The sequence below is a fragment of the Panthera pardus genome, unplaced genomic scaffold (assembly GCF_024362965.1).
Source record: "Panthera pardus isolate Hobbes unplaced genomic scaffold, ASM2436296v1 HiC_scaffold_10, whole genome shotgun sequence".
NCBI lineage: Eukaryota > Metazoa > Chordata > Mammalia > Carnivora > Felidae > Panthera > Panthera pardus.
This window is the reverse complement of record NW_026526655.1, coordinates 47,967,571-47,980,834: the sequence shown is the minus strand read 5'-3', so window position 1 is coordinate 47,980,834 and position 13,264 is coordinate 47,967,571. Positions and strand designations below refer to the sequence as shown.

Below are 13,264 nucleotides of genomic sequence, written 5' to 3'. Positions count from 1 at the left end.
CCATTCATATGGAATTTTTTTCATAGTATTTTTATTTTGTACTAGAACACAAATGGTAAATTTTAACTGTTCACAAACATCTGAATTATGTGGATGTAGTCAGAGATACAATGTATACATATGACAGTTCTAGGATTATTCTCATTACAAAGGCTATGCAACTGAGATTTCTACATATGAATCTGTATATACCAGTTTTCTTATTAGTTTTTCATGTTCTTCAAACTAGAAAGAAGACAGGCTTGGAAGGATGACCTATTGACAATACAGATTAGCTTTACCCCATACTAAAAGCTACCTTAGTCTGCCACTGAAAATGTTATTGCTCATTAGCTAAATCAACTGACATTGGATATTCCTTACCTTAGATAAGTCGCAGTTTTAAATGCTTAAGCATACCAGGTCGCTACCAGATTTTTCCTCACATCAGTCTCAGCAACAGCTGGGGCAGTCACCATTTATTTGTAATTGTGTTGTTAAGGATGGAAATAAGTGAAAATAGTAGACAACTGTAGTTGCTCTACTGGACAGTGTGTACTCTAAACCTTTAGGGCTGTCCAATAAAGACCACACTATTTTGTTGAGCAGAAAAAAATAGAGTCAAGCTGTCAACAGTGGAAAATATAGAAGTGTCATTTCTCAGTAATTTAGAAGACTAGAAGATGTCTTTTCTCAGGCAACTTTTATGTGTGTGTGTGTGTGTGTGTGTGTGTGTGTGTGTGTGTGTGTGTGTAAACTTGAGAGAGAGAGAAGGAGACAGAGAGAAAGAGAGAGAGAAAGAGAGAGAGAGAATCATCAAAACTATAGAATGTATTTTTTTCTAAGGGAAATACTCTGCTTCTAAACTTTAATATTGACTATTTTTCTTTCTCAGTACACAAAACTGTCATAAGCTTTTAGAACTTCACCCACTATTTCTTTCAACCTGAACACCAACCCTTGCTTTAGCAACTGAAAAATTCTTACTCATTCTAGAAGATTCAGCTCAAATTCTACATTTTCTGTGAGTCTCCAACTACTCTAGGGAGACTTTCATGCTATACATCTATCCAACCAGTTCATCTCTTTAAAACAATTACCTTTTATTGAAACACATTGTAAATTTCTTTAGAATAGAGACAATAGAGTTTCATCTTTGTATTGCAAAGACCAAGCAAAATAAACACTACTGAAAGATCTTGGGAGTATGGCTGTCTGGTTCTAATACTCCAATACTTACTAACTAGGAACATCATCAAAAAAGTAAACCTCTTTATGCCTCCATTTCTTTCATCTTAAAGTTGGGATGGTGATAAACCCTATCTCATGGAGATATTGTGATTATTAACTCATCTACTATTTGTAAATACATAAAAAAGGGCCTGAAAAAAAAGGGTCTGGCATATAATAAACACTCAATAAACAGTAGTTCTTATTTCAATAACCAGCCAGATAGATAACTGAAAGATGGATAGATCCTACAAACAGAAACTAAGCAGAAATGAAATAATCTCATTTATTTACAAGGGAAATTTTATTACACATTTTATGTTAATATTATCATTTATTGTACTCATTCTATCCTATTTGGATTAAAATGAAAAATCATTTTTATCAAAAAACTTATGAATAAACTCTATTTCATTTATTTCTTGTAATTTTATGAAAATTTTTTAAAAGCTATTTGCAAATAAAATTATATCCCTTACCAGATTTCTGATGAGAAAACACAGAAATAATATATTCTTAAGGTTTTCCTCCTCATTATCAATCATTTTCCTAGGATTCCCATTTAATATAAGAAGGTTCTCCTTTTGCACTGCTGGTGGGAATGCTAACTGGTACAGTCACTCTGAAAAACAGTATGGAGGTTACTAAAAAAATTAAAAATAGAACTACCCTAGAATTCAGCAATTGCATTACTAGATACCTATCCAAAGGATGCAGGTGTGCTGTTTCAAAGGGACACATGCACCCCAATGTTTATAGCATCACTATCAAAAACAGCCAAAGTATGGAAAGAGCCCAAATGTCCATCTACAACTGATAAATGGATAAAGAAGATGTGAATACATATATGGTGTGTGTGTGTGTGTGTGTGTATATATATATATATATATATATATATATATATATATATATATGATGGAATATTACTCAGTGATCAAAAAGAATGAAATCATGCCATTTTCAAAAACATGGATGGAACTAGAGTGTATTATGCTAAGCAAAATAAGTCAGGGAAAGACAAATATATGACTTCACTCACAATTTAAGAAACAAAACAGATGAACATAGGGGAAGGGAAGCAAAAATAACATAAAAACAGAGAGGGAGACAAACCATAAGAGGCTCTTAAATACAGAGAACAAACTGAGGGTTGCTGGAGGGAGGTTGGGTGGAAGGATGGTCTAAATGAGCAAGGGGCATTACATTGGTCAGGATGAGTACTGGGTCTTATATGTAAGTGATGAATCACTAAATTCTATTCCCGAAATCATTATTACACTATATGTTAACTGACTTGGATTTAAATATTAAAAATCATAATAAATAAATAAATAAATAAAATTATAAATAATTATATAAATATAATATAATATATTATAAATATATATATTATATAATTATATAACATATATAATATAATATATTATAAATATATATAATATATTATATAATTATATAACATATATAATATAATATATTATAAATATATATAATATATTATATAATTATATAACATATATAATATATTATATATTATAAATAAATATAATTATATAAATAATTATAAATTATAAATAATTATAAATAATTATAAATAAATAAATAAATAAATAAATAAAATAATATAAGAAGGTTCTTAGTGGAACTAGAAAAGTTTGTATTCCTAGTAAAATTCCTCCAAAGAGTGATTAAAGTCACTGCCACAGGTAACTGGATTTGTAGGTCTTTAAGTTACCAGTAATTCATTAAAAGCCACACTTGCAATTCTTTTAAGTGTAGTCTATCCTCTGTAGGACATCATAATGATGAATACATGTCTTTATACATCTGTCCAAACCCACAGAATGCATAACACCAAAAGTGAATCATAATGTAGACATAGACTCTGGATGATTATATGTGTCAATGTACATTCATGAATTGCAACAAATTGTAACAAGAAAAGGAATGAGAAGCAGATATGAAATGAGTTCACAAACTTAGGTATATAAGCAATTTACAAATGATTCATTACTTTTTTTGTATAAATTTATTTAAATTTCAATCCTACATCTTGCCAAGCTGGAATGAAATTCAGACATCAATCATTCTTGAGATTCTGCCTTAGGGTTGAACTAAGATCTTGTGGTCCTAGTCAATACTAGGATATTGGGGTAAAGAGGGGGAGTACTTTAGTCATCATTTGTTCATAATGATTATCACTTAGGCCTTTATTATTCCTCCCCACATGTATCTTTCAGATCTATTGTTTTCTCTATCACTTTTGTAAGCATACATTAGACATCAGGTCTTTAATGAAGTTAGGATAACCCGGACTGAAATCAGTTTTCCTGATGCACCTAATGGCCATTCCCTCCAAGGACTTCCACATCAGAATGTCATAGCCAGAACACAGGGAATAGATTTTTTCAGTGCCGGAAATCCAAAGACCTTCCACTCATCCTCAACAAACAAAGAAAATTTCTCTAGTCTATGGAAATACCTCTCTATATCCTTTAAAGGCTCTTTCTCTTTCACTGGACTCTATTGTCTTCAGTGGGCTTAATCTTTTGGAAGCAAAAGACGGGAAACAGGAGAAATGTCTCGTATACAATTTCCATTCTACCCAGCCAGTACTTCTACCTAGCCGGGAAATTCCCAAGATGGAAAAATCACAAAGTTGATTACCTGCTTGACTAGGATAAGGAAAACCAAGAAAACATGAAAAGAAAACACATAAAAATGTATCAAAAATTTTCATGCCACAGTGACATATTGCTAAGGTTACAGAACAATGTGTATCAGAGAATCTTATTTAACAAAAGTTTATGTGCACCTGTAGCTTTCTATGGAGGCTACGATAAGATATATTTTAAAAGAAACAACCTGAATTTTTAATCAGGAAACCTAGATGTAAGGGCTTTATTATTCTCATGGGTCTGGGAAAAGATACTTCATCTCTCTGAGCCCCAATTTCCTCTTTAGTGAAGTAAATATTCCTTATAAAAATTCTGCAGAATAAGAAAAGTGCAAATGTAATGTAATGATATTTTTATTATTTATAATTACCTTATACTCTTGCTTGAATAGAATGTATTCATTTATATCCTAACAGATTAATGCTATAACTGGATGCTCTTGCTCTTCAATATTTCTCTATTCTCTCTCTTACCATGAAAGAGAAGGAAAAATTGGTAAGTATTAGAATTATCCCTGAGTGTCTTCTTCAAAATAGAGTGTGCTATGCTCTCACTGACTACCTGCTTACAAAGTTCAGCAATCCCCAACACTACTATTACTCTAACACCAACTCCAAGTCCCCAAGACTATTCTCAAGTTCCGTAGTTTACCAGTAGGAGTCACAGAATTCACTGAAAGTCACCATATGCATGGTTATGGTTTCTCACAGGAGAAGGAAACAGACAGAAATCAGCCAAGGGAAGAGGCACAAGAAGCACAGTCCACATCTTTAACCTCTAGTTTTCATCTCCCAGCAAAGTTGTGGACAGTGCTAACTTCTCCAGGCAATGATGTGCGACAATATTCATGGAGTATTTCTAACCAGGGAAGTTAACTCAAGATATGGTATCCAGTGTCTTTATTGGGACTCAGGCATATAGACATGATTGACCACATGACTGACCTTTAGCTGTCAGCCCCTATTGAGGTTGAGCTGTGTGGCCCAAAGCCCACACCATAATTCACATTGTTAGACTATTTAGTATGGCCCATGGTGAACAAATCAACAACACTCTTAATGGCAGGTCAATCCAAGGTCTTAGAAATAATCTCTCCTGAACAAAGATAAGATCTCTTTGTGGATAATGTTAATTCTTCACTATTTAGCACTTAACAGTTATCAGTGAGGTTTACTGACAACTCCTCAAAAGACCATCAGAAAACAAAATTTTTAGACCTACTATATAATAAGGGAGAACACTACCATCAATAAACTCACAGTAGTACCCCCTAAAAGAAGAAAACAATAGAGAATACTATTTATATCGAATTTTGGGATCTAAGATCAAGTGGTTTAAGGTTGTTTTTTCAAGACAGGAAACAAATTTTGGACTGGGTAGAGCACATGATGCAAGAGTTTGGGATTGGTTGACACATGAAGAACACTTTGTGTTCTTTCTTCATGTGAAAATGAAGCACACCTTCATAAGTGAACTGGTTTTTGTTTTGTTTTGTTTTGTTTTGTTTTGTTTTGTTTGATACATTTGTTATTTGCCTAGGTTAGCAATCTCTTCCTGGGCAAAAATTTTTTGAACAAATATTTAGTCATGTTGACATAGGCAATCTCAGTTATTTCCAATTGTTTGGTAAAGTGGATGCAAATGGTTTCAATTTCTAAATGGTAACAATAAAATCCCAAAATTTATATGGAAGTCTCGCAAAAACAGAAAACTAGTTCTATAAAAGATGATTTTCAATGAAGTATTTGAGTCTGAGCAGCCAGTTGAAGTTGTTTTCCTAATTTAGTCCTTCTATTAAAGAATAAAACAATTGGGGCGCCTGGGAGGCTCTGTTGGTTGAGCTTCCCACTTCAGCCTAAGTCAGGATCTCATTGTTCCCAAGTTTGAGCCCTGCATTGGGCTCTGTGCTGACAGCTCAGAGACTGGAGCCTGTTTTGGATTCTGTGTGTCTCCCTCTCTCTCTGCCCCTCCTCCACTCATGCTCTGTCTCTCTCTCTCTCTCTGTCTCAAAAATAAATAAAACATTAAAAAAAATTTTAAAAAAAGAATAAGCAATTAAAAACGTAAGTCCTCCTGAGACTTGGTCTCTTTATCTTTAACACAGAAATAATAATAACTCCACTAAGGTATTGAGCAAGATCACATAACTCCTAAATGACAAGACTGGAATGCAAACCCAGTCGGTTAGACTCCCAAGCCTTGCATCACACCACTTGCCTTCCATATTCTCATTCTTATGCTGAAATAACTGAAATATTAAGCAAAAGAATATATGTGAATGCACTTTCTATAACTTGGTGCATAGTACAAATATTAATGTACTTCCTTAATTTGTGAAGATTATTGCTCTCCATTTAAATTCAATGACAAGGAAAAGGACATCTAAATGATAGACAATAATTAAGTCACACACATCAGAAACTTTCTGAACTTGTGCACTAAAGTTCTTTCCCTGTTCTTTATACATGAAATAAAATGCATCAATTTGTCTGGACTGAGGGAGAGGGAGTAGAGAGGTAGGAGTTACAGATAAGAAAATGATCTTTGAAATCTAGGATTGGAAAGGGAAGCATTAACAACTTTTATACTCATCTTTAAAGTTTAAATACTTTCATAAACTGTGAAATAGAGATTTGTATTTAAAATACTTGACTCTTGGGGTGCCTGGGTGATTCAGTAGGTTGAGTGTCCCACTCTTGATTTTGGTGCAGGTCATGATCCTGGGTGGTCGGATTGAGTGCCATGTCAGGCTCAGTGCTGAGCATGGAGCGTGCTTAGGATTCTCACTCGCTCTTCCTCTCTCTCTGCCCCTCTCCCCGGCTCACGCTCTCTCTCTCTTATAAATAAATAAATAAATAAATAAATAAATAAATAAATAAATAAATAAAATAGTTGACTCTTGTTCTTTTACCACCCACAATCCCAGAAGGATTCTCTGTTGTCTGGCAAGTGAGTTAAGTGTTCTTTTTCAATTAATTTTGAAGTCAAACTCAAGGATACATTTTAAAATAAAACTGAGAACATTTATCCTTGGACTTTTCATATTGGGTGACAACAAGAAAGCATGGAAAGAAGACATAAAATGAAACTGAAAACAATCAGGATTGCCCATATTGAATGGATGGATACTGGCATTTTCATTTATAGCCCAATGTCTGCAATTTCATGTCTTACATAGAAAAGGTTTGGAAAGATTGTTATAAATAGGGTTAGTCAGATTGTCCATTAAATATGCATAAACAAACTTTTCTAAACTCAGCTACTAAACACAGGCTGATACATTGATGGAGGGCATAGCTAAAAATTTAAATAAAGTCAGTTAGGATTGCAGTCAAAAGCTTTCAGTAGAAACCTTACCACAGTGTGGTTCCTGTGTATCAAAAAGTCCATTTGTGATCAATCCAGAACCCATTGGACTGACAGAAGAGCTATGCAGGACCAAGTTTCCCTCTAACTTACTGTTGTGTTATCCTTAGGGTATGACTTTCATTCTTGGGATTGTAAGATGATTCCTAGCAGGAAGCAGCAGAAGGATGGAGGGCAAAAGACAAAAGGCCAGCAGAGTTTGGTCTATTTCCAAATATTCCCTTAAGTCCCTTCCAAGAATTTTTCCTTATACACATAGTTCCCAAATTGTGTGCCAATGGGAACATGACAGGATATTTTAAGTTTTTGAGGAAATCACAGAAATATTCAACATCTTTCAGACTAAGTGAAACACTAACTTGAGCAAATTCAGTTTCAACATTTGATCTTGGTATATTGACATGGCATATGTTTGAAAAACTGGAAGTTTTACAATGCTATTGTTAAAAAAAAAAAAAGCAAATACCATATAAAAATCAACATTGAACAGAAAATGAGGGCAACAGGTCCTGATATGATTCCAAGATTTGAAAAGTTGCACAGGATTCAAGGCACACACCTCCAATTATTATAATTTTGGTTCTTCAAGAACGTAATAAAAACAGTTTTTCTTTTAATTTATTTATATTATTTTTTCAAATGGCTACTACCTTATGAGAACATAGATATTTATAAGTTTTTTGGATGGAACCACTTAACAGAACTGTTAGATATTTCTTTAGGCTTAAGGGCACCATGAAAAAATTACTAAAGCACAAAAAGCTCCATGACTGAGAAAATTTTGGTAATTTCTGACAGATCCTTAGCCATCTCCACCTACAAAGGAATGTGGGAAGATGTGAACTTTTGTTAAACACACAACCAGAATTCCATTAATAAAGAAAAAAGAGAGGGGTGCCTGAGTGGCTTAGATGGTTCAGGATCCAATTCTTGATTTTGGCTCAGGTCATGGTCTCACAGTCCTGGGATAGAGCCTGAGTTGGGATCTATGCTCGGCATGGAGCCTGCTTAAGATTGTCTCTCTCTCTCTCTCCCTCTGGCCCTCCCTTGCTCACACTCATGCACTCTCGCTCTCTCTAGGAAGGAAGGAAGGAAGGAAGGAAGGAAGGAAGGAAGGAAGGAAGGAAGGAAGGAAGGGAGGAAGGGAGGGAGGGAGGAAGGGAGAGAGAGAGAGAGAGAGAGAATGAATATTGAGCAGGCAGCAAGCAGTTTCTGCTCCACAGACAGATCAAGAATTTTACTACTACTCCTATTTCTTTTTCTTTTTGTAACATTTTATTTTCAAGTCCAAGAAAAGAACAACTTAATAACAGGAAAAAAATGATAAATTACCAGTCAGTGTTCATGCTTACTAATTACATACTTGGGTTTTATCCTTGTAGACTTTTTAAACTCACATCACTTTTATTAGTTCAAATTATTATATATTAGTTCATATATTATAAATTTTAAATTATGTTAAGTATGTTAATTGTCACTGTCAGTTATAAAGAATCTAATAAATGGGGCTAAGTTAGGTATCTTATAGGGTTTCATCAAAATTTACCAAAATTGTATTCCAATAATTAATAGATTTAGTTCATCTTTTTAAACCCAAAAGAGGAAGTAATTTAGAAATTAGAAATTTAAGATTCAATATCTAGTAATGAAATCTTTAAGCATTTACGAAAAGAGCTTAAAATTGGCATATATATTAAACCCATTCTAAGTCAATAACCTGGGGCTATATTGAATTAAGAGAAGCAATAATTATCAAAGAAGAGTATTTTTTAAGTCTCTATTTTGCCACACCATATATATTATGTGAGGACAATTGTAATGCAAGTACATAAAAGAGATAACCAAATAGTACTTAAAGAGCTAAAACTCCCCTCTTAAATTACTTTAGCAAGTTGGTATTCATTTAGATTATAGAACATTGGTATAATGTGTTTCTTTGTAATCACACCCAGAAACACTTAAACTATAAAATAAAGAATGGCTACTTCAGTCTGAAGTTTAGAAACACAAAATTTAAAGAGTAACATATATTTTTAAAAGACACAATATTGTTCATAAATTTGAAATTTTACTTTAAACCAAAATTTTCACCTGAGTCTCTAGAAACTGACTCAGTATAGTAAATCTTTTGATAAGAATTGAGGGCCCACCACCCCCCAAAAAAAAAACTAAAAAAGAAGCCAAAAAACAAACTAAAATTGGAAGATCTATATCTAGAAGGCTCTTACTCTCCATATCATTTAATGTTTGCTGTAATGTGGATTTATTGATACTAATAGCCTCTTAATATGCACCTCTGGCATTAAACCAATGTCATTGTGGTTTAAGGTCTGAAATAAATATTATGTGCTTCCTTGACATCTGATGCCAAGGCCTCAAATGGCCTAACCATGTTCCCTTCTCCACTCTGCTCCCAGAGATAAAGTACACTAGCCAAACAAACCCATCGTGGAAACCAGGCACCGTGCCTGATTATTCTTGTATCCTGGGCTTCAGCTAACTGCCACTGTGCATAATCATTGGAACAAGACAATCATATCCTCCCAAAGGACCCCGGCGTTATCTTACCCTCTTGTCACTAGTAAACCTGCTCCCTTAGCCTCCTGCTTCTTCCTCTGTTCCTAAGATCTCCCCGCTGTGGCACATGTTGTGTGGTATCCTTCTCCATCAAGCTGTGAATATATGTGATAATAAACTGCTGTTTATCTCATCTGTCCAGAGTCTGGTGTCATTTGTTTGGCCTTCCCCATAACCCTATGGCAGGAATCCTTCCCTCAGTACTGGGGTGAAGAAGATGTGATCAAAACAGTAATAAAAGCATGGAAGAAAAAAATCATAACTCAGGTATAAATTAAAATGATTATTACCAATAAAATGATAATTATCATTTATACCAAACTTTCTATATGCCAGATGCTGTTGTGGGTATTCTACACACATGTTGTCATTCAATCTTTTGAACAGCTCCATGAGCTATTCACATTTTATGGACAAAGAAAATAAAGTTTACAGGAGTTAATTTAATTGATTTAATTAAATTTATTATTTTAAACAAGGCTATAAAACTATTTGGGCAATGAGCTAAGATTTAAATTTAAGCAGTCTGACATCTTTACCCTAAAAGACAATATCTTATCATTTATATACGTCTAATCTACCTATTTCAGTTCTATTAAAAGGTCATCTCATGTCTTTCAGGGCAGAGTTTATCAAACATCCATAATATTAATGAATTCTTCAAAGGAAATAATATTTATTAAATCCTATTCTTGACAAATCATTTCATCATGAGTCTTAAATACATCTACATAAATTAAAATATAAACTGCTAATCAAAACAAAATTTTAAAATTAATATTAAAGTCAAACTGAAAAAATTTGATTTTATACATTGAACTTTTACTGAAGCCAAGTTGTCACTGATAGACTTCCCTATACATAGATGTTACTAAACTGATGTCTTTATTTGGGGCATGCTGGGACTTCATTCAACATTATTGTTATCATGTTTTCTTTACCAGTGAAGCTGAACCACTAAAGTTGATTTTAATAGGCTACTCTACTTAATAATGATACCAAAAAAATTAACATTAAAAATAATCATTAAGAATAATTTACCATGTATTTACTTAAACATTTACTAATAATTGAGTAAAGTCATTATATATAAAGACAGAATCTTTGAGCAACATCTCAAGATGTAAATATGGTAAACACACACATACACACATGTTACATTGTTAGTTCTTTTGAGTTTTGAATGCCATGATGAACTGATTCTCCCAAAACTTTTCTTTATTTGAAGTACTGTGAAATGTTTAAATGAGGTTGATATGAAAACTGACCTTCTCTTTATAAAACACTATTTATATATTAACTTCCACCACTATTCCTTCTCAGTATTATTCCATAATAAAGGCAGCACATTTGTCCAATACTCCATGTCATTTGTTTGCCAGTTTAAAGCCACAGTTTGCTAAACAACTTAGTCTTATATTAAAATGCAATGTGACTTGATTTCTTACCACCAAAATATTTTTTTCTTAATTATGGCTAAAAGAATTCAACATGAGCACAAGTGCAGAAATGGGATAACTTTTGTTGTTTTTGGTACTAGAACATTTCATCTTAAGCATCAGACATTTTTGGACACCTGGGTGGCTCAGGTGGTTGGAAATCCTACTCCTGATTTCAGCTCAGGTCATGATCCCAGGGTCATGGGATTGAGTCCTGCATCAGGCTCTTCACTGAGCTTGGAGCCTGTTTAAGATTCCCTCTTCCCCTCTGCATTTCTTCCCCACTTGCACTCTCTCTAAAAAAAAAAAAATTTTTTTTAAGTCAGACATTTTTCCTAACACTCTGAAAGTCAAATGACTTTAGATCTCACTTGATATAATGCAATTTTGAACATAGGCAAAAATTAGGCACTAAAATTGCATGGCAGGTCTCACTTGCAGATGAAGTCTACATAATGAAGAATCTGTATTTATTAGAAAGTTTGATTGTCATAAACAATTTTAAAATTGTGCTAGAGTACAACATGCAAAATAATTAAACTGGACCACTTTCTTACATGACACACAAAAATAAATTCAAAATGGATTAAAGACCTAAATGAAAGACAGGATAAAATCAAAATCCTAGAGGAAAACAAAGGCAGTAACATCTTTAACATTGGCGGTGGCAACTTCTTACTAGATATAACTCCTGAAGCAAGGGAAACAAAAAGCAAAACTAAACTATTGGGACTACATCAAAATGTAAAGCTTTTGCACAGTGAAGGAAATAATCAACAAATCTAAAAGTCAACCTACAGCATGGAAAAAGATATTTGCAAATGACCTATCTAATAAAGAGTTAGTATCCAAAATATATAAGGAACTCTAAAAACTCAACACCCAAAAAAACCAAATAATCCAGTTTTAAAAACTGGGAAGAAGACATGAACAGACATTTTTCCAAAGAAAACATACAGATAGCCAACAAACACATGAAAAATTGTTCAACATCACTAATCGACAGGGAAATACAAATCAAAACTACAATGAGGTATCACCTTACACCAGTCAGAATGGCTAAAATTAATATAAGAGGAGGATCTGCATGACTCACTCATTTGAGCATCTGCCTCTTAATTTTGGCTCAGGTCACAATCCCAGGGCCATGGGATCAAGCCACACTTTGGGCTCCATGCTGAGCATGGATCCTGCTTGAGATTCTCTCTCTCTCTCTCTCTCTCTCTCTCTCTCTCTCTCTCTCTCTCCCTCCCTCCCTCCCTCCCCCAACTTCTCTCTCTCTGCCCCTTTTCCCTGCTCGTGCTGTCTCTTCCTTTCTAAAATAAAAAAGATAAAAAAATACAGGGAGATCCTGTGTACTCTTTGAAAAAATAATAAACCTAGAGCTTACTTTGACAGCACATATACTAAAATTGGAATGATACAATGAAGATTAGCATGACCCCTGCACAAGAATGACATGCAAAAAAATAAAATAAAATAAAACTACCCTACAATCGTCCAATTGCACTACTAGGTATTTACCTATAGGAGCAAAAATACTGATTCAAAGAGATACATGCACCCCGATGTTTATACCAGCAGCATCAACAATAGGCAAATTATGGAAAGAGCCCAAACGTCCACTGACTGATGAATGGATAAAGATGTGGTATATACAATGAACTATTACCCAGCCATTAAAAAGGATGAAATCCTGCCATTTGTAACAATGTGGATGGAGCTAGAGTGCATTATGCTAAGCTAAATAAGTCAGAGTAAAACAGATTCCATATGATTTCACTCATATGTGGAATTGAAGAACAAAACAAATGAACATGGGTGGGGGAAGGAGAGGCAAACCAAGAAACAGACTCTTAACTATGGAGAATAAACTGAGCGTTGATGGAGGGAGATAGGCAAGGGTTGGGCTAAATGGGTGATGGATATTAAGGAGGGCACTTGGGGGCACCTGGGTAGCTCAGTCATTTGGGCATCCAACTCTTGATTTTGGCT

At 34.0% G+C, this 13,264-nt stretch overlaps 1 non-coding gene across 1 annotated transcript; it reads left to right on the top strand.

Annotated features, from left to right (window-relative positions):
• Positions 1–12,651: 12,651 nt before the first annotated feature.
• On the top strand, positions 12,652–12,758 carry LOC128772685 (U6 spliceosomal RNA). The gene has a single exon (XR_008416841.1). It is a non-coding gene; the product is annotated as a U6 spliceosomal RNA (small nuclear RNA).
• Positions 12,759–13,264: the final 506 nt, after the last annotated feature.